At 34.8% G+C, this 20,526-nt stretch overlaps 1 pseudogene; it reads left to right on the top strand.

The window, feature by feature from the left end:
• The first annotated feature begins 14,521 nt into the window (after positions 1–14,521).
• On the top strand, positions 14,522–15,556 carry LOC113254247 (14-3-3 protein zeta/delta-like; annotated as a pseudogene).
• Positions 15,557–20,526: the final 4,970 nt, after the last annotated feature.

Genomic DNA, 20,526 nt, shown 5'->3' with positions numbered 1-20,526 from the left:
GCCACGGTTTCTCCTGTTCATGGTTTCTATTCATTCTTCTATTGAGTGGTTTATCCTTTCCTTACAGTTCTGTTTTTTTTAAGATTTTATTTATTTATTTATTTATTTATTTATTTATTTATTTATTTGAGAGAGCGATCAAGAGCATAAGCAGGGGGAGGGGCAGAGGGAGAAGGAGAGGTAGGCTCCCCTCTGGGCAGGGAGCCCAACACGGGGCTCAATCCCGGGATCCTGAAATCATGACCTGAGCCGAAGGCAGATGGTTAACCGACTGAGTGACCCAGGCTCCCTTAGCTCTTTTATATTCTTGAGTTATAGTTGCTATAAATACTGCCTAGTTTATACCATGTATTTTTTAATATTGTGGTAAATTACACATAACAACTATTTTTAAGCATACAATTCAGTAGCATTACATATATTCACACAGTTGTGCCAGCATCACCACTATTCATCTCCAAGACTTTTTCATTATCTCAAATTGAAATTCTGAACTCATTAAACAGTAACTCCTCATGCTCTCCTCCCCTCTGCTTCTCCTAACCACTATTCTCCTTTCTGTCACTATGAATTTGCCTATAAATTTATCTCATATGAGTGGAATCACATAATGTTTTTGACTACCTTTTTTCACTTACCATGTTTTCAAGGCTCATCCACAGTGTACAGTAATATACCATTGTATGTACAGACCACATTTTGTTTATCCATTCATCTGCTGATGGCCATTTGGGTTGTTTTCCCCCTTTTAGCTATCTTGAATAATGCTGCTATAAACATTGGCATACAAATATCTGTTCAAGTCCCTACTTTCTGTAATATTTTTTTACCATATTAAAAGTTTCTTTGATGAAAAGAGATACTAATTTTATATAGTCTTAATAAAAATCATTCCCTACACCAAGATCAAGAAGGTATTCTCCCATGTTTTCTTTCCACAGTAATAAGAATGAAGTAATGCAATATTGGTTATAAGTACAAGAATATTATATATGATATAATATCTTTTATACAATTAAAAGAAATTTAAATGAAAATATTCTTTTAAAGGAATACATATGTGTGTTAAAACAATATCTTGAAACATTAAATAAATTATTAAAAACAAGACACAGGGGAGTAGCTTGAGAGGGGATGGGGCAGAGAGATGGATTAGAATAGAAAGACACAGAAAGGTACATGTTAAAGGGATTGGCATGACCTCGTAAGATAATTGAAAAAAAAATCTAAAAAAAAGTTGGAATTAATTAGCGTTTACAAGGTTAGTAAATTTAAAAAAATCCATAAACAAAAATCAGTTAGGTTTTATACTGGCAACAAAGTTAGAGAATGATATTTATAATAAATACCACTTAGCACGATACAAAAATATGACATACATAGGAAGATGTGCAAGACCTTTACATAAAAATTACAAACTTTACTGAAAAACAATAAAAAGACTCTAAATAAGTGGAAAGACATACTGTGGTCATGGATTAGAAAAACAAATTATTTTAAAGATGTCAGTTCTCTCCCAATTGATCCATAGACTCAAAGCAATCTTAGTCAAAATCTTAGACTGTGTGTGTGTGTGTGTGCACGTGTGCACGTGAATGCACAAATGCAGGACTAGAATAACATATTCAATAGTGTATGGAAATTCATAGGACCAACAATAGTCAAGATCTACCAAAAATGAAAATGTATTATAAAGCTATAAGTAAGACTGTATAGGATTATTGCTTAAGGAGTTAATTATATGTTAAGAGATGATACAAAAAATACAAGCTATTCAACTTCTGTCTTATTTCTATATGCTCTTTAATGTATCTTGATTTTTCATACGGCATTCAGCTATTTTCCTGTTCAATAATGATTAAACAAGTAAGACAAAAAGTGTTGATATCGGATATCAATTTAAAAGGAAGTTATGCTGTAGGACTCTGTCCCTGTGCTTTTTACATTTAATATTCTTTATAAAAAACATGAAATAATGAAAGTCTTAGGTTTCAAAATTATCTCAATAATTATTTTCTTTAAATTTGCATGTACTATGCATTTTATAAAACACATTTTGTAGACATTATTATATTTAATCTTCATAGCGAACCTATGAAACAGAGAATTTAATTTTGGGTGGAATAAGTTGGAACCCATTATTGCCTAAAGCCAACAGGATTTAAAGGCCTGAATTAATTTTATTTTATTTATTTATTTTTAAATACTTTATTAATCTATTTGATGGGGAAAGAGAGAGAAGAACACAAGCAGAGGAGTGGCAGGCAGAGGGAGAAGCAGGCTCCCTGCTGAGCTGGGAGCCCATTGTGGGGCTAGATCCCAGGACCCCGGGATTATGACCTGAGCTGAAGGCAGACACTTAACCAACTGAGCCACCCAGGCACCCAGGCCTGAATTAATTTTAAAAAATGACTTATGAAAATATGGATGGAGGGGATCTAGTTTAATGGCAGTTTTTAAATGGAGTTGTAAAGGAGTCTTAATATGAGAAAAGATAATACTAAACAGAACCAAAAATGTTTTAGTCTGTTTAATAGTAGCAAAATATAATTTCAAGGGAAGTGATGGCAAGTTGTACTCTGCATTGGTCAGATAATACTAGGAATCTGTGTTCAGTTCTAGGTACCATATTTTGAACAACATTAATAAACTAGAGAACATCTGCTGAGGAAAGACCAAGACAATTAAAAAATTAGAACTGTCATGAGAGCAATGGTTGAGATTTGCCTGGAACATGAAAGCTCTCATCAAATATTTTAAAAAGCATCCTGTAAAAAAAAAAAAAGAATTATTTAAAGTTGGCTCAGAGAATAGATATATGGCCAACAGATGAAAATTATAGGAGTGCATATTTCAACTAAGTATAGGAAGAACTTTTCTAATCATTCAAAATGTTCTACATAACCTCAAGGTTTGGTGTTGTGCAGATTAAATTCCAGCTAAGTGCTGATTTTTTGTTCTTATTTATTGAGGCATACATAATCTGCATAGAATCTGCATCGATCTTAGTGGGGTTTTTCAAAAAAAATTTTAAAGATTTATTTATTTATTTTAGAGGGGGGGAGGGGCAGAGGGAGAGGGAGAGAGTGTCTTAATGGCACACTCTGCACAGAGCGCAGAGCCCCAATGCAGGGCTCAACCCCACTACCCTGAGTTCACAACCTGGGCCAAAATCAAGAGTAGGGTGCTTAACCAACTGTGCTACCCAGTTAACCAACTGTGCCACCCAGGTGCCCCTTTTTAAAAATTTTTATGTAGGTAAACCACCATCCAGATCAAGACAGAGTACATTTTCCAGAACCCCAGAGATAAGAGCTATGTGGTCACGGAGTTTACAATCTAGAGAAGACAAACATTAGATAAGAACAATATAGTGTGACAATGGGGAAGTTCTGAAGCTGCTCTAAGAGCATCTAATGGGGAATGGAGCCTGATCTAGGGGTAAGGGAAGATATCTCAAGGATATGACATTTAAATTGACTAGAGATGAAGAGAAGTTAACCTGAAAAAGGATGAGTTTGTTGGGGAACTTTCTGTAAGGGGTACAGTATGTGCAAAGTTCTACCCTTCAAAAAGCAAAAGAGAGCATGGAGTATTCAAGAAACAGAGACAACTATGAAGGGAAACAATAAAAATTCAGATAAGCAAGCACCAAGCAACTGCATTATTTTCCTTTAGCTGATCCAAAATAACTTCTACCATCTTCATATAATATTGATGAGAAATAAACCAACTGACTTGAACAAACAAACAAAAAATATGGTAATTTTTCTCCTCTTGTCTGAGGTTCCCAGAGCCTTCTGTTTAGGCCAAAGGTCCCTTTCCTAAGCCTGGTCCTCTTAATTTCAGCCCAGGCTTCCTGTGTTTTATTTCTTACATTTTGTGGTCTTCTTACATCTCCTGATCTTTCCAGTTGCTTATTATATAAATGTTTCTCTTGGGATTCAGTATATTTTAAGGCAAAAGACTTGACTCTTACCTCCTCAAGGATGAGAAAAAAAATGAAAGAAGCAACTAATACTTTGTTAGGAAATATCTTTATGGAATAAAAATTACTAAATTATATCATGTGTCCCAATCTAGAAAAAAAGTCTCATTATAGTGCTACTAACTATAAAGCAAAAAAAGTCCTTATTAAGAAAAATATTAATAATTACTATAAATTAAAACATCAAAAGTTTGGGGTAGTCTTTTCAATTATGTCCATGCTTTTTGTGGCATGCCCTGATTATAATTTTCTGTGAATTGTAATAATATCTAAATTCATTGAAAGCTTACTCTATTCTAAGATCTTTACATGTATTTATTTATGTAATTCTTGCAACAACATATGAGGTAGCTACTATTATTATGACCATTTAACAGAAGAGGAAATTACCCAGAGTCACATAGCTAGTAAGAAACAGAGTCTAACCCAGGCAATCTGGCTTCAGATCCTTCAGCCCTAAAAGAGTGCTTGTTAATGATGATGATGAAAAAATTTAACTGTAAGAAATACATGGTTGGCAGAGATTCTCCTATACGTCATTGAGGCCACTCACAAAGTACTGGTAGAGTGCCATATATCTTTTCTTTCGCCTAAATAAGTCCCATGAAGAATTACTAGAAAAGGTAAAAGTCTAAATCCCCTTTCTCAACAAACCTGTATTTCTCAACATAGAAGAATGGTATTTGGAAAATATCATGGAGCCCCTTAGGAGCTGTGGCAAGAGGAGACTTACTGTTCTTATAGCCATGAGCAATCTTAAAGAGTAAGGTTGGTCATAAGATTTCTACCTCTGTTTTTGCTAACTTGCTTCCTTTTAATTGGTTCCATCTCTCTCCTCAACTCCTCCCCTACCCAACCCTGGGTGCCCAGTGTGCTTGACTGCCTCCCTCTTCACCTTGACCTAAAGCACCTTTTCAACCTCTCCCAACACTGATCCACTAGCCTGCCAAACTATCCCGTGTATTAACTAGTGAGCCAGTAGTCTGTTCTAGCCTTGCTGTAATGCAATAATAAAAACATTAGATTTGGAGTCAGAGGTTTCCACCTGCCATTAGCCATGACCCTAAGCAAGTTATATAATTTCTCTTAGCCTCAGTTCCTCATTGCTAATAGGAAAATGACAGTGGCCCACAAAATTATCTCTAAAGAACTTTGTAAATTATAAAGTATTGGGGGAAATACTAAATTATTGACATGTGAATCAAAAACTCTCTAAGGGAGTTTTATTTCTAGATATACTGTCTAAACTCATAGGGTGAATTTTTATGATAATGTCAGGTGATGCAGGTAACTCATACAGGGGTTAATTTGGGAGCTGAGAGGATCTTTCTGTGTCCTTTGAACAAACATCAAAAGCAGGTGTCTTGTCTTCCCACATAACTCCATATAGTACTCAGGTGCACAATTTAAAGTATATATATCTCCCATAATGAACATTTATCCTCCAGTCTATTAGCAGGGTGAATTATTGGGACATGCAAAGGACTAGGCTATTCGTGACTGCTTTGGTTTTGTACTATCCTAACCAGACCCCTGAATAGTAAATTGTTCTGCATGCACATCCTAATGAGCACCAAGCTTCAAAGAGGTCCCACAGACATTTCAGCAAGAGGCCTTCATTCGGTACAAACTCCAGATTACTGCTGGAAGGCTGTTTTGTGTTTTTGAATGGCTGGAAAATATACTACCTTTTAAAACTGTAATTAACTATTGTTTTCTTAAGCATAAGTCATTGAATTTGGTCATATGCCACCTCTGGATTTGTTGATATAAATTTGTATGTGGGAATATTAATAGCAAAATATAATCTACAATCCTTGTCCACACAAATTGCAGTAAATTACAGTTCACCAAATTGCTGTACTAAGAGGAAAACAGAAATGGTTGTGGATTTCATAAAGCAAACATAGTATTCCAAAAATAATTACAGAGTTGTCACCTTAAAATTTCCAGTTGTTCCTCAAAAGTGATCAGTATTAAGTAAAGACACTTTCATCCATGTTAGATTTCATTGACTTTACAGTTACCAATCCTTCCCCTTCTCCATCTATTTTTTGGTATTTATTTTAGAAAAGTTGGTCCTTTTTCTTTGTTTTTCTGAGGAGAAAAAGGTAATGTATAAAAAAGAATACAAAAACATTTACACGGATACACAAATTTCATTTGCAAAAAATTACATGCCACGGATGTTATGTGACTTATTATCTAATATTGTAATTCATTAACTATAGAGAATTTGCTGTATTTTAAAAGCCTAGAAAGCAAAGTCAGTTTTTTATTTGTTTTATTTTGCTTTTGAAGTAAAGCTCTTTAGAGCAAACTGAAGTTATTAGGAAACAGGCCTTTGCAGCTTCCACTGTCCTATGCAAACTTTGGTTTTAAATAAATTACTCCATGTATATATAAAGCATATGTAAATGCTCACATAATCACAAGTTTCTTATATATTAAGTTTATATTTGAAAAAAAAAGAAACACATCCACTTCTCAACATAAAACTAAAAAAAACAACTTTAAAATCTATGTTTAGTCCTGAATAACAATGAAAAAAAAGATGACTGAGGAGATCTTGGAACCCAACAAGTACACAAACATGGAAATTAAGAATTGTCCTCTAAAATAAAATTGTAATCAAAATGTTTATCAATAAAAGTCTACAGGTCTCTATGTTTTAATGACTTTCAGAGCTCAGAAGTGATTCAAGTTTGATTCCAAATCTTTTATAACCATTTCATACCATTATACAACCAAAATAAAAGTTCACCAAAAGCTGATGAATCCTATAGTATAAGCGATTGTTTTACGTAAGATCAACTCAGAGGGGAAAAGTCACAAGGGGTTGATTTTTAATGCTAATTTTGATTTCTAATGCTTACAATAAATTAAGTCAACCACTTTCTAAGTTCCGGACTGCCACACATGATCTAAACTGCTCTGTGGGGATAAAACACTTTAGAAGCTTATAATTCCTACAGAGTGTTTTGATTATTTTATACAAACTAAACTCAAACAGCAAAAAATTTCACAAGGGAAATTGTTGTGTGGTTTAAGGCCACATAATCTGGTTTCAACCCTTGTCTTTGCCTTGAGTTAAAGGCATACTCATTAACTTGAAACAATAAACTCAAACCTTAACATTTCTGGAAAGAATTCAATTCAGGACTTTGGCAGTATCAATGGCAAATATTACACACAGGCTCAACGTGATCTTATACAGATATACAGGACATGTAGATAATGTAGGCAATGCCAAAGTTGTAAATGAGCAACAGATATATTACATATAATTGCCTTATATGTGGGCATTGTCCCTTCACACACACGCAAAATTTTCTAGCTTTCTCATACTGAATTAGAAGCTGAGGTTATAATTTAAGTATTTATTTAGAGAGGAAATGCAGAATGGAACTGGAGTGGTATTAATTATATATCACATTAGAAAAGCTGATCAATAATAAATTTGAAAAAGAAAGAAAAGTTTGGGCCACGCAAAAATAGACTAAAAAAATAACTACCCACTTAGGGTTTATAGTCAAAAAGGAATGACATATGCTAAGTAAGCAACGTCCTAACACCTTAGCTAAATGTGATGGAATTGGATTAGGCATTAACACAGAGAAAAGAGAAAAAATGGATATTTTAAATGGGTAATAGGGTTTTTTTTCTTGTTTCTTTTTTTCTTTTTAACTCTTCGTGAGTTAAATTTAGGTGGAAGAAGTAACAGGATGCAGCACATTAAAAAGAGAAGGAAACATTGTAGGAATAAGTAGAGAAAAAAAGAAAAGACCTAGAAGGCAGAGAAGCTCAAGAAGGAAGAATTATGTACACATGTCAGAACAGTCTATATCTTAGCACATATTTCACTATGAAGTGTCTAAAACAATCAGATAGTTTAACTCACTCAAACATAAAATAAGACTCTGAACAGGCAAGAAAATAATGGAATGTGGTGGTTCCAATCAATTTTTCAAAGTCATAACTCTCCCACACTAGCTATACATTTGCCTTTGTAACAGCAAGGTTGGAAATCACCAATTCATATGGAACTAGCCACCACATATTTTTTGAAGAATTGTCCTATATATTCACCCTTTGTTTTAAAAGTTGGAGTACTATAACAAAGTAAAGCCATGACAAAGAAAATTCCATTTAATTAAAAATAGGTTTGCCGAAGAGAAGACCATCATCACTCTATCTTCCCAAATTTTACAGACTATTTTCAAAATTTTACTGGAGTGTAAACAAAATATCCACTGCTGCCTCTACCCTCCACCATGCTAGCCCCAACCCCAACACTATGAACTTTGAGAATATTTGCAGAGTAAGCTCTATCTATATTATCCAAATATGGTATACCTTATACCACATATGTACCATACGTTGCACTATCTATTCAAAGCCTTCTACCTTCTACTTCTGTACTATAGTTTCATTTACTTACTCATTTAGTTAATCAGGATTTACTGAGTTCTAGACACTGGCACTGTCCTATGTATTATGTTCCAGACACTGGCACTATAATTAAAACATTCATGAAATCCGATCTTGAGGAATCAAAAGCCTAGCAGGGTATTTCGACAAGTTTCAATATAATATGGTAAGTGCTAGGATAAGGGAAGTGCATATTATTATAGGAACACATAAGAGAAATACCCAAATGTTGTGGTATAAGACAGAGAATCAAGATAGGCTTCCTGAAAGCTGAAACCTAGAGGCTCAGCTCCACCTATGTAGAAGACAAGTGAAAGTTAATTTCTAACTTATTTCCTATACCTTTGTAAAATCTTATGTTACTAAAAGACTTTTCACATATTCCTTTTGCTTAATTAAATCTTTTCATGGTACATTCTGCTTTAAACCCTTGCTATTCTGGTCATTATCTCAATGCTCTTTATCCATCTAAAAAAGTTTACCATTGTCCTTTGTCTTTTTAATTTAATTAATTTATTTATTTATTTACTTACTTACTTAATTTTTGAAGGAAAATTATTTATTTATTTGAGAGAGAGACAGAGAAAGAGAGTGAGTGAGCTGGGAAGAGGAGCAGAGGAAGAGAAAGAATCAAAAGCAGTTTCCACCCCAGCATGGAGCCTGACTCAGGGCTTGATCTCATGATCCTAAGATAATGACCCGAGCCAAAATCAAGACTAAGTTGCTTAATGTACTGAGTCACCCAGGCACCCCCTTTTGCCTTTTTTAAAAAGTAATATCTAACATTTATTAAATGCTTACTGAGGGCTGGGCACTCATTCTATGTATTTTAACCTTTTTATCTCAATAATCTTCTTGACAACTTTATGAGACAGATAATATTACTGTCTTCATTTCACAAATGAGAAGACTGAGGCTTAGGGCATTTTAGTAATTTACTCATGGTCAGCTAGCCAGTCAGTTGTAGAGCCACAACTTCTATCTGGGTCTCATTTGAATCCTTGGCCTGCATTCTTGGCCGCTATCATCTACTGCCTTCTTCTCTTTTACTACTTCAAAGCCCAAGTTAATCCCATCTCCACTGCGCATCTCCTTTCTGCAGAAGTTGAAGTGGAATACTTCCAGGCACAGGAAGAAAATAACACTTTTCAACCAAAACAAAGTGAAAGAGCCCTACACTAGCATCACCCTCCTACCAAAACCAGACAAAAATATAAGAAAACTAAAAATACAGACCAATAGAATTAATAAGATTGATAAACCTCTGACCAGACTTATCAAAAAGAAAAAAGACCCAAAAACATAAAATCATGAATGAAAGAGGAGAGATCAAAACCAACACCGAAGAAATACAAACAATTATAAGAACATTTTATGAGCAACTATATGCCAACAAATTAGGCAATCTGGAAGAAATGGATGAATTCTTAGAGATGTATAAACTACCAAAACTGAAACAGGAAGAAACAGAAAACCTGAACAGACCCATAACCAGCAAGGAAACTGAAGCCCTAATATTGCTAGAACTCATAGAGCAGTTCAGCAAAGTGGCAGGATATAAAATCAATGCACAGAAATCAGTTGCATTTCTATACACTAACAATCAGACAGAAGAAAGAGAAATTAAGGAGTTGATCCCATTTACAACTGCACCAAACCCCATAAGATACCTAGGAATAAACCTAACCAAAGAGGCAAAGGATCTGTACTCAGAAAACTATAGAACACTCATGGAAGAAATTGAGGAAGACACAAAGAAATGGAAAAATGTTCCATGCTCATGGACTGGAAGGACAAATATTGTTAAACTATCTATGATCCCTAGAGTGATCTATACATTCAATGCAATCCCTATCAAAGTACAGTCCACTTTTTTCACAGAACTGGAACAAATAATTCTAAAATTTGTATGGAACCAGAAAAGACCTCGAAAAGCCAAAGGAATGATGAAAAAGGAAAACCAAAGCTGGTGGCATCAGAATCCCAGACTTCAAGCTATATTACACAAAGCTGTGATCATCAAGACAGCATGGTACTGGCACAAAAACAGACACACAGATCAATGGAACTGAATAGAGAGCCCAGAAATGGACCCTGAACTCTATGGTCAACTAATTTTCAACAAAACAAGAAAGAATATCTATAGGAAAAAAGACAGTCCCTTCAACAAATGGTATTGGGAAAATCAGACAACCATATGCAAAATAATGAAACTGGACCACTTCCTTACACCATACACAAAAATAGACTCAAGATGGATGAACGATATAAATGTGAGACAGGAATCCATTAAAATCCTATAGGAGAACACAGGTAGCAGCCTCTAAGACCTCGGCCACAGCAACTTCTTGCTAGACACGTCTCCAAAGGCAAGGGAAACAAAGGCAAAAATGAACTATTGGGACTTCATCAAGATAAAAAGCTTTAACACAGCAAAGGAAACAGTCAACAAAGCCAAAAGATAATCTACAGAATGGGAGAAGATATTTGCAAATGTCTCATCAGAGAAAGGGCTAGTATCCAAAACCTATAAAGAACTTATCAAACTCAACATCCAAAGAACAAATAATCTAATCAAGAAATGTGCAGAAGACAGGAACAGACATTTCTCCAAAGAAGGCATACAAATGGCCAACAGACATATGAAAAAATACTCAACATCACTTGGCATTCGGGAAATACAAATCAAAACCACAATGAGATACCACCTCACACGGGTCAGAATGGCTAAAATTAACATGTCAGGAAATCACAGATGTTGGCAAGGATGTGGAGAAAGGGGAACCCTCTTACATTGTTGGTGAGAATGCAAGCTGGTGCAGCCACTCTGGAAAACAGTATAGAGGTTCCTCAAAAGGTTGAAAGTAGAGCTACCCTATGACCCAGCAATTGCACTACTAGGTATTTAACGCAAAGATACAAATGTAGTGATCCAAAGGAGCACCTGCACCCCAATGTTTATAGCAGCAATGTCCACAATAGCCAAATTATGGAAAGAGCCCAGATGTCCATCGACAGATGAATGAATAAAGAAGATGTGGTATGTATATATACAATGTAATACTACAGCCATCAAAAAAAAAAAAAAAAAGAAAGAAATCTAGCCATTTGTAATGACATGGATGGAACTAGAGGGTATTATGCTAAGTTTAATAAGTCAATCAGAGAAAGACAGTTATCATATGATCTCACTCATATGTGGAATTGAAACAAAACAGAGGATCATAGGGGAAGAGAGGAAAAAATAAAACAAGATGAAATCAGAGAGGGAGACAAACCATAAGAGACTCTTAATCATAAAAAACAAACTGAGGGTTGCTGGAGGGAAGGGGTATGGGGGGATAGTACAACTAGGTGGTGGGCAGTAAGAAGGGCATGTGATGTAATGAGCACTGGGTACTATATAAGACTGATGAATCTCTGAACTCTATCTCTGAAACTAATAATACACTATATGGTAATCAATTGAATTTAAATAAAAAATAATAGAAAAAAATACAGACCAATATCTCCCATGCAGATAGATGCAAAAATCCTCCAATAATGTATAAAAAGAACTATATACCATGACCAAGTGGGATTTATTCTAGGCATGTAAGATTGGTTCAACATTCAAAAATTCATGTTAATACATTACCTTAACAGGCTAAGGAAGAAAAATCACATGCTCATATCTCATATGATTGTAGATGCAAACAAAACAAAACAAAACAAAACAAAACCTCTCAGCAAACTCGAGAGGGAAACTTCCTCAATTTGATAAAGAACATCTACAAAAAAAACCTCCTGCTAACATAATGCCTAATGGTGAAAAATTAGAAGCTTTCCCACTAAGACTAAGAACAGGGCAAGGATGTTCCCTCTCACCGTTGCTTTTCAACAGTACTGGAAATAATGGAAGTCCTAGCTAATGTAATTAGAGAAGAAAAAAAAAGGCATACAGATTAAGAAGAAAGAAATAAAACTGTCTTTTTTTACAGATGACATGACGGTCAGTGTGGAAAATTCCAAAGGATCAATAAAAAACTCCTGGAACTAATAAGTGATTACAACAAGGTGGCAAGATAGAAAGTTAACATACAAAAGTCATTTACTCTCCTATATACTAGCCGTGAGCAATTGGAATTTGAAATTAAAAACACTATATCATTAGCAGTTCCCAAAATGAAATACTTAGGTATAAATCTAACAAAATACATATAAAATATATATAAGGAAAATTACAAAGCTGTGATGAAATAAATCAAAGAACTAAAAATTGGATAGATATTCCATATTCATGGATAGGAAGACTCAATATTGTCACAATGTCAATTCTTCCTAAATTGATAAATAGATTAAATGCAATTCCAATAAAAATCCCAGCAAATTATTTTATAAATATCTGACTTATGACATCAAATAACCAACACAATATTGAAGGAGAAGAACAAATTCAGAGGACTGACACTGTCCAAGTTTGAGACTTACTATAAAGTTACTATAATTAGTGAAAAATAGGCAAACAAACCAGCAGAACAGAATAGAAAGCCCAGAAATACACCCTCACAAATATAGTCAACTGATCTTTGACAAAGGAGCAAATGCACAAAACAAAATGCAGCAAAAATTCTCTTTTTAACACTTGGTGCTGGAACAACTGGACAACCACATGCAAAAAATGAATCTATACACAGACCTTGCATTCTTCGAAAAAATTAACTCAAAATGGCTGATAGATTTACATGTAAAATGCAAAACTATAAAACTTCTAGAAGATAACATAGGAAAAAATCTAGATGACCTTGGGTTTGCTGATGACTTTTTAGATAAATCCCAAAGGCCAGATCCGTGAGAGAAATAATTGATGAACTAGACTTCATTAAAATTAAAAACTTCTGCTCTCTGAGAGACACTGTTAGGAAAATGAAAAGACAAGGCACAGAATGGGAAAAAATATTTGTAAACAATATGTCTGATAATGAACTGATACACAAATATAGAAAAAATTCTTAAAACTCAACAAGAAGTAAAAAAACCTATATAAAAATGGGATCTTAATAGAAACCATACCAAAGAACAAAAACAGATGCCAAATAAGCATATGAAAAGATAGTCTACATCATATGTCATCAGAGAAATGCAAATTAAAACAACAATGAGGTATTACTACACACCCATAGAACGGCCAAAACCTGAAACCCTGACAAAAGCAAATGCTGGTGAGGACGTGGAGCAATAGGAATTGTCATTCATTGCTGGTGGGAATGCAAAATGGAACAGCCACTTTGGAAGACAGTTTGGTAGTTTCTTTTAAAATTAAACATACTCTCTTACCATATATTCCATCAATGTGCTCCTTGCTATTTACCCAAATGAGTTGAAAACTTTGTACACACAAAAGCCTTCACACAGCTATTTATAGATGTTTTATTCACAACTGCCACAATTTGAAAGCAACCAAAATGTCCTTCAGTGGGTGAATGGATAAATGAATTGGTAAATCCATACAATGGGATATTATTCAACAGTGAAAAGAAATGAGCTAAGCCCTGAAAAGACATGGAAGAATCTTAAATGTATACTCTAAGTGGAAGAGCCAATCAGATACATACTGTATGATTCCAATTATATGACATTCTGGAAAAGGCAAAAATATGGAGATTACAAACATCAGTGTTTGCCAGAGGTTGGGGGGTAGAGGGTAGAATAGGCAGAGCACAGGGGATTTTTAGGGCAGTGCAAGTATTCTGTATGATACTACAGTGGTGGATACATGTCACTGTACACTTGTTAAAACCTGAAAATGTACAACTCAAGAGTGAACTCTAGTGTAAACTATGGACTTCGGGTGATAATGATGTGTCAGTGTAGATTACCAATGATAGCAAACCCACCACTCTGCTGAGTGTTGGGGAAGCTGTGAATGTGTGGGGGAAGGGGACACATGAAAACTCTGTACTTTCTGCTTAATTTTGCTGTGAACCTAAAACTACTCTAAAAAATTAAGTCTATTTTTTAAAGGTATAAACTCCTGAGAGTCTCAGCCTCATCGCTACTGCTCAGAGAATGCCAAGCCCCCATCCATCCAGCACCCTCCCCTCCAAAACAGAACATCCAGTCATGGGTAGAAAGGAGCTGGTGCAGAAGGCCAAACTGGCTGAGCGCGCTGAGCGTTATGATTACATGGCAGCCTGCATGAAGTCTGTAACTGAGCAAAAAGCTGAATTATTCAATGAGGAGAGGAATCTTCTCTCATTTGCTTATAAAAATGTTGTAGGAGCCCATAGGTCTTCTTGGAGATTTGTCTCAGGAATTTAGCAAAAGATGGAAGGTGATGAGAAAAAACAAAAGATGGCTTGAGAATACAGAGAGAAAATTGAGACCAAGCCAAAAGATGTCTGCAATGACGTACGGTCTCTTTTGGGAAGTTTTTGATCCCCAGTGCTTCACAGGTGAGCAAAGTCATCTATTTGAAAATGAATGGAGATGACTACTGTTACTTGGCCGGGGTTTCTGCTGGTGATGATAAGAAGGACATTATGGACCAGTCACCACAGCGATACCAAGAAACTCCTGAAGTCAGCAAAAAGGAAATGCAACCAATACATCCTATCAGGTTGGGTCTGGCCCTTAACTTCTCTGTGTTCTATTATAAGATTCTGAACTCCCTGAAGAAAGCCTGCTCTCTTGCAAAGACACCTTTTGATAAAGCCATTGCTGAACTTGATACATTAAGTGAAGAGTCATACCAAGACAGCCCTTTTGTAGTGTCTGGGTGGCTCAGTCGGTTAAGCAGCTGACTTTGGCTCAGGTCATGATCTTGGGGTCCTGGGCTCCATCCCTGTATCAGGCTCCCCACTCAGCAAGGAGTCTGTTGTCCCTCTCCCTCTGCCCCTCCCCCCACTTGTGCACGCGCGCATGCTCTCTCTCTCTCTCAAATAAATAAATATCTTTTAAAAAAAAGAAAAAGACAACACACTAATAATGCAATTACTCAGAGACAATGTGACATTGTGCACATCAGATACCCAAGGAGATGGAGTTGAACTGAAACAAGAGAAGGAGGGGAAAATTATCTGGCTTTCCAACTTTTGTATTCCTCATTCTAAAATTTACACGGTGGACCATTTGTCATTCATGCTGTCCCACAAATAGTTTTTTGTGTACGATTTATGACAGGTTTATGTTACTTCTTTTTGAATTCCTATTCTTCTCATGAGAAGAGATCTGTCTTGAGATCTTTCTTTTTATGTTTAATATTAGGGAAGTAGAGCTAGCTAACATTTAGGGAGTTACCTGTTTTCATCTTGGGGTGGCCAATATGGGGATGTGGAACTTTTATACTAGTTATAAATGTTTGGCATAGTAATTGTGGCTTCACAAAGGCCAGAGTTGAAACTGGTCCCATGTCTAAGCAGAGAAAACTGCCTACATATTGGTTTGTCCTGGTGGGGAATAAAAGGAATAACTGGTTGCAGACACAGGTACAGTTATTGTGGATATTATAAGTCTGGAGCACTTACAAGGCTGCAGTAGAAATGGGTATCCTGTGGATATTACAGGTTGAACCACGTGTATCTGTGGAATACTCACTCTCAATGTGCACACCTTTGACTACAGTTGCAGAAGTGTTCCTTTCATTGTGACCCAATTTCCTCTGGATAAGGGCAGAAATGGTTCATAATCCATTATTTGTAAAGTTCCCTGCTGTTTGCTTTCATTATTTTTGCAACACTCATTTTAACGTACAAGTAAAAATGCAGTAAAGATGAATTGCTTGATACCCATTACTTTATGTTTATTAAGCACAACAGCAAAACAAAAATCCCATCGATTTAACTTTTTTTTGGTTCTTTTTGTTTTTTGCTTTTGTGATTTTTTTTTTTGATACTTGCCTAACATGCATGTAGTATAAATATAGTTAACAGGGAAATAACTGGAGATGATGACTAGCTTTGTTTAATGTCTTACAAAATTTTCATGAACAAGCCAAGCATAATTGTAGAGTGCATGTATTAAGTTCATGTAAGTTGAATAAAGGCTCGTGAATGGAATTTTCAACTACTTGCTCTATAGTTTTTTATGTAAATTAGTCCTTTGGTTCTGAAACTTCTCTAAAAGAAATTGTACATTTTTAGAAATTTATTCCTTATTCTCTCTTGGCAGCTAATGGGCTCTTATCAAGTTTAAATACAAAGTTATTGTAATAACAACAACAACAACAAGGTATAAACTTCTCAGGACAAAGAGAACAGGAAAGTTTTGAAAGATAGAAAAAAGATGAAACAAATAGCAACTGGCTCAGTAAGTCAGAGAAAGTTAAAGCCCAACTACCTAGAAAGGGAAATGCCAATGAAAAACCAACACATTTGTTCTACTAAACTCTAGAAAGATTCAGGAATTAGAGGTACTAGGTGACTTTGAAGACTAAAGGGTGAGATAGGGTGAACACAAGAGGATTGATTTTTGAGTCTGTAATGGGAGCATTCAGAGTTTAGATGTCCTCTCCCAGCCTACATCCTCTGCCACCAAGAAAAAATAAGACATTACTGTAGGTGGAGATTGACTCAGAAAGGCTCCAGTTTGGGGAACATTATGAGAAAAACATGCAATCCAGGATATAGGAAGTCTAAAACAAAAGAAAGTATCACCAGGATAGGGATGAAGACAGATCTCAAGAAAACTATGGTATAGTTGATTTAGAAAGCAGTCAGTTGTATTGGATTGGGAAAATGGAGAATTCAGGAGAGATGTTTTTAAGGGAAAAAAGTGGAACTTATCTATTACCTGTGAGGTTTGACAATAACAAGAGGAGCTTCAGTGCTTGGAAAGAAAGCTTGGGCTGAATGAGCAACACGTGCAAAGAAAACTAAGCAAAAATAAACAACATGATAGCTGCCTCCAGGAGAAACAGTGAGTTGTTTTATTAAATGCAACAGATTATTATATGTGGATCAACTGTGATCAAATTTATACAGTCCTAATAATTAAATATAAAATTATGTAACCAATAAATTAGGAGAACGAAAGTAGGAAAAATTTTAGTCACAAAGTATAATAAAGTTAAAGCCTGAATTCCATAGTAAAAATCAATAGCTAATATATAAAGTCAATATATTGAGAAATTAAATCAATATAAATATCTAAATCAATATGATGGAGGTGCCTGGGTGGCACAGTAGGTTAAACATCTGCCTTCAGCTCAGGTCATGATCCCAGGATCCTGGGACTGAGCCCCATGTCAGGCTCCCTGCTCAGCTGGGAGCCGGCTTCTCCCTCTCCCTTTGCTCCTACCCCCTGTTCATGTGCTCTCTCTCTCAAATACATAAAATCTTTAAAAAATAAATCAATATGGTAAATATCAAAATCAATATAATATCTAAAATTGAAAAATAAAAAATTTACAGGATATATGCTATTTGGATAAATAGTTCTTAATACAATTCCTGAAAAAGGAGCTCACAAATACAAAATACAAAATGAAAACCAAAAAAGCAGCAAAAAGAGTAAAATTGCCTCTAAGGAGCAGGAACTGGGGAGCAAAAGATACTGAAAACAAGGAAGGAATGCTCTTTTTCATCATAAATCAGGTAACCATATATCCCATTTTTCTCAGAAATGTCCTGTTTTATTCCTGTTTTCCCAGTGTCCTATCCAGTTAGCAAGCCTTTTTCATTTTCTAAAGTGCGTGACAAATTAAATGTTCAACCTAATTACAAGATTTATAGAATTACTTTACTTCTAAACTATACACATTTATTACTATTATAAATAAAAAATTTTAAGTGCGGCTTTGAGTTGAAGTTGAAATAAGTAGGTTTATGTACTATTTATGCCTCCTAATACTTGATGATTAGTGGCTAGTTCTGTAACCTCTCTGTGCCTTCTTTTGTATCGCATCTACAAAGTAAGGATTATAAAAATTACCATCACATAGATTTGTTATAAAGATTGAATAGGCCACTTTGCACAGTGTTTTGCACTTACCTGATGCTCAATAAACATATTATTGTGTTAAATGTCTATGAAATTTGAGTTGATTCAGAATGAATCTATTTCCTCATAGTGGATTCTCATCTAGGCCTTGAATGTTATAATTGAAAATTAGTGAAAAGTTTAAAGTTACATTCCTTTTTCTTAAATCAATGGAACATATTGAATAGGCTGTCTGCATGATTGTTTGAAGAAAAGACCAAATTTGGAACTTTTGATTACAAAGTAAAGAGCCAATAAAACTACAGCCATTTAGTTCATGTTTTTTTAAATCTTCAGATCATAATTGGAAAAATAAATACGTCGCTTGTTTTCAGATCATAATTTTCCCTATATATTTGTCTATTAATTTTCATTTACTACTTGGGAGTACTTTTTGGACAAATAACTGTGTATAATCACAGACGTCTAGCTATTTTGGAAGTCTGGCTGACTTTCCACATGCTATGGGATCCTGGGAATACAGCACCATAAGGGATCTACAGTCTATGAGGTAATCAGACATGTAAACAGTCTCAAGAAAATCCATCTAAATGCCCTAGGCAATGTTTCCAACATTATTTCATGAGCCTCCTATCAAGAGCTAGCACTTTTTTATAGGTCAAATGAAGATTAAATAGGTCATTTTTGTAACGTTGGTTAGAGGACTTTTGTAACATCACCCAATATCCTTATGGTTATTTCAATAAATTGCTTAATTTAAAGATAATGTTTAATTAAGCTGCTCCTGTGCTTTAAACCTTACATTCTAATTTTTTATGTTCCAGTTTCCCAAATTTTATTCATTTGAAGTCTCACTTCCCCATAGTCTTTTGCAGGAATTCCAGTTTATACAAATCTCCCTTCCTTGAACTCAACTACCATTTTAATAGTTGGGGATTTTTTTTTTTTTTTGGTTGTATAATAGATTCTTTCAAACTTTTTCCAGTTTTATTGAAGCACAACTTACAAATAAAGTTGTAATATAACTGAAGTATACAACGTAATGATTTGATATATGTATATATTAGGAAACAACTTTCACAATCAAGTTAATTAACACATGCACCATTTCACATAGTTACCTTTTTTTTTTTGGTACAATTTTTTTTTCTTTTTTTTTAAGATTTATTTATTCATTTGAGAGAGAGAGAGAGCGAGCACGGGGCAGGGAGGGTCAAAGGGAGAGAGAGAGAGAAACTTCAGCAGACTCTGTGCTCAATGCTAACTGAAGCAGGGCTTGATCTCATGACCCTGAGATCATAACCTGAGCAGAAACCAAGAGCTGGACGCTTAACAGACTGTGCCAACCAGATGCTCCTTGGTACAAATTCTTAAGATCTATTCTCTTTTAGCAGATTTCAATGATACAAAAAGTATTATTAAATACAGTCACTACACTATCAATTGGATCCTCAGGACTTATTCATCTTATAACTGCAAGTTTGTGCCCTTTTACCAACCTCTCCCTAGTTCCCCCACCCTTCAGCCCCTGGCAACCCCAATTCTTATCCCCTGTTTCTTCAAGTTTGACTTTTTTTTTAGGTTCTACATATAAGTGACACCATGCAATATTTCTCTTGTTATAATATAATATATATAATAAACATAAATATATAGTATACATAATATAATAAACAATATTTGGTTTATTTCACTTAGCATATAATGCCCTTCAGATTCAACCATATCCCAAATGGCAGTGTTCTTTTTAGAGCCTGAATAATAACCCATTGTGACACATACACAGCACACTGACAATTTTTTTATTCTGACTTCAGTCTTTCTTTAAAAGTTTTATATATATGATTTTAATTTTAATTTTAATCTAATGTCAGTGGCCTTGTGTTCATAGCATAAACATAAAATAATGCAACTTTATTTTTGAACAAGCATTCAAAAACTTAATACTCACAGATGAAAGTTATGTTCTTTAGTCATGTTGGGATTCAGTCCCTGTTCAATATTGTTGCCATTTTTAGTACTATACAACCTATAATACATTCTTTTGTATAGTGACAGTAATAATGAATTTTCTTTCTCTGAAGATGAAATTTATTTTGCAAATCAGCAGTTATTTGTCACTGAATCTAGCACCAAAGCAAATAAGTAGAGTAGTATTCAGACTGTCTTATAACTTAAATAGTTTTGAA

Source organism: Ursus arctos, unplaced genomic scaffold (genome assembly GCF_023065955.2).
Source record: "Ursus arctos isolate Adak ecotype North America unplaced genomic scaffold, UrsArc2.0 scaffold_12, whole genome shotgun sequence".
Classification (NCBI taxonomy): Eukaryota; Metazoa; Chordata; class Mammalia; order Carnivora; family Ursidae; genus Ursus; species Ursus arctos.
The sequence above is the reverse complement of the archived record's forward strand: the minus strand, read 5'-3'. Positions and strand labels throughout refer to the sequence as shown.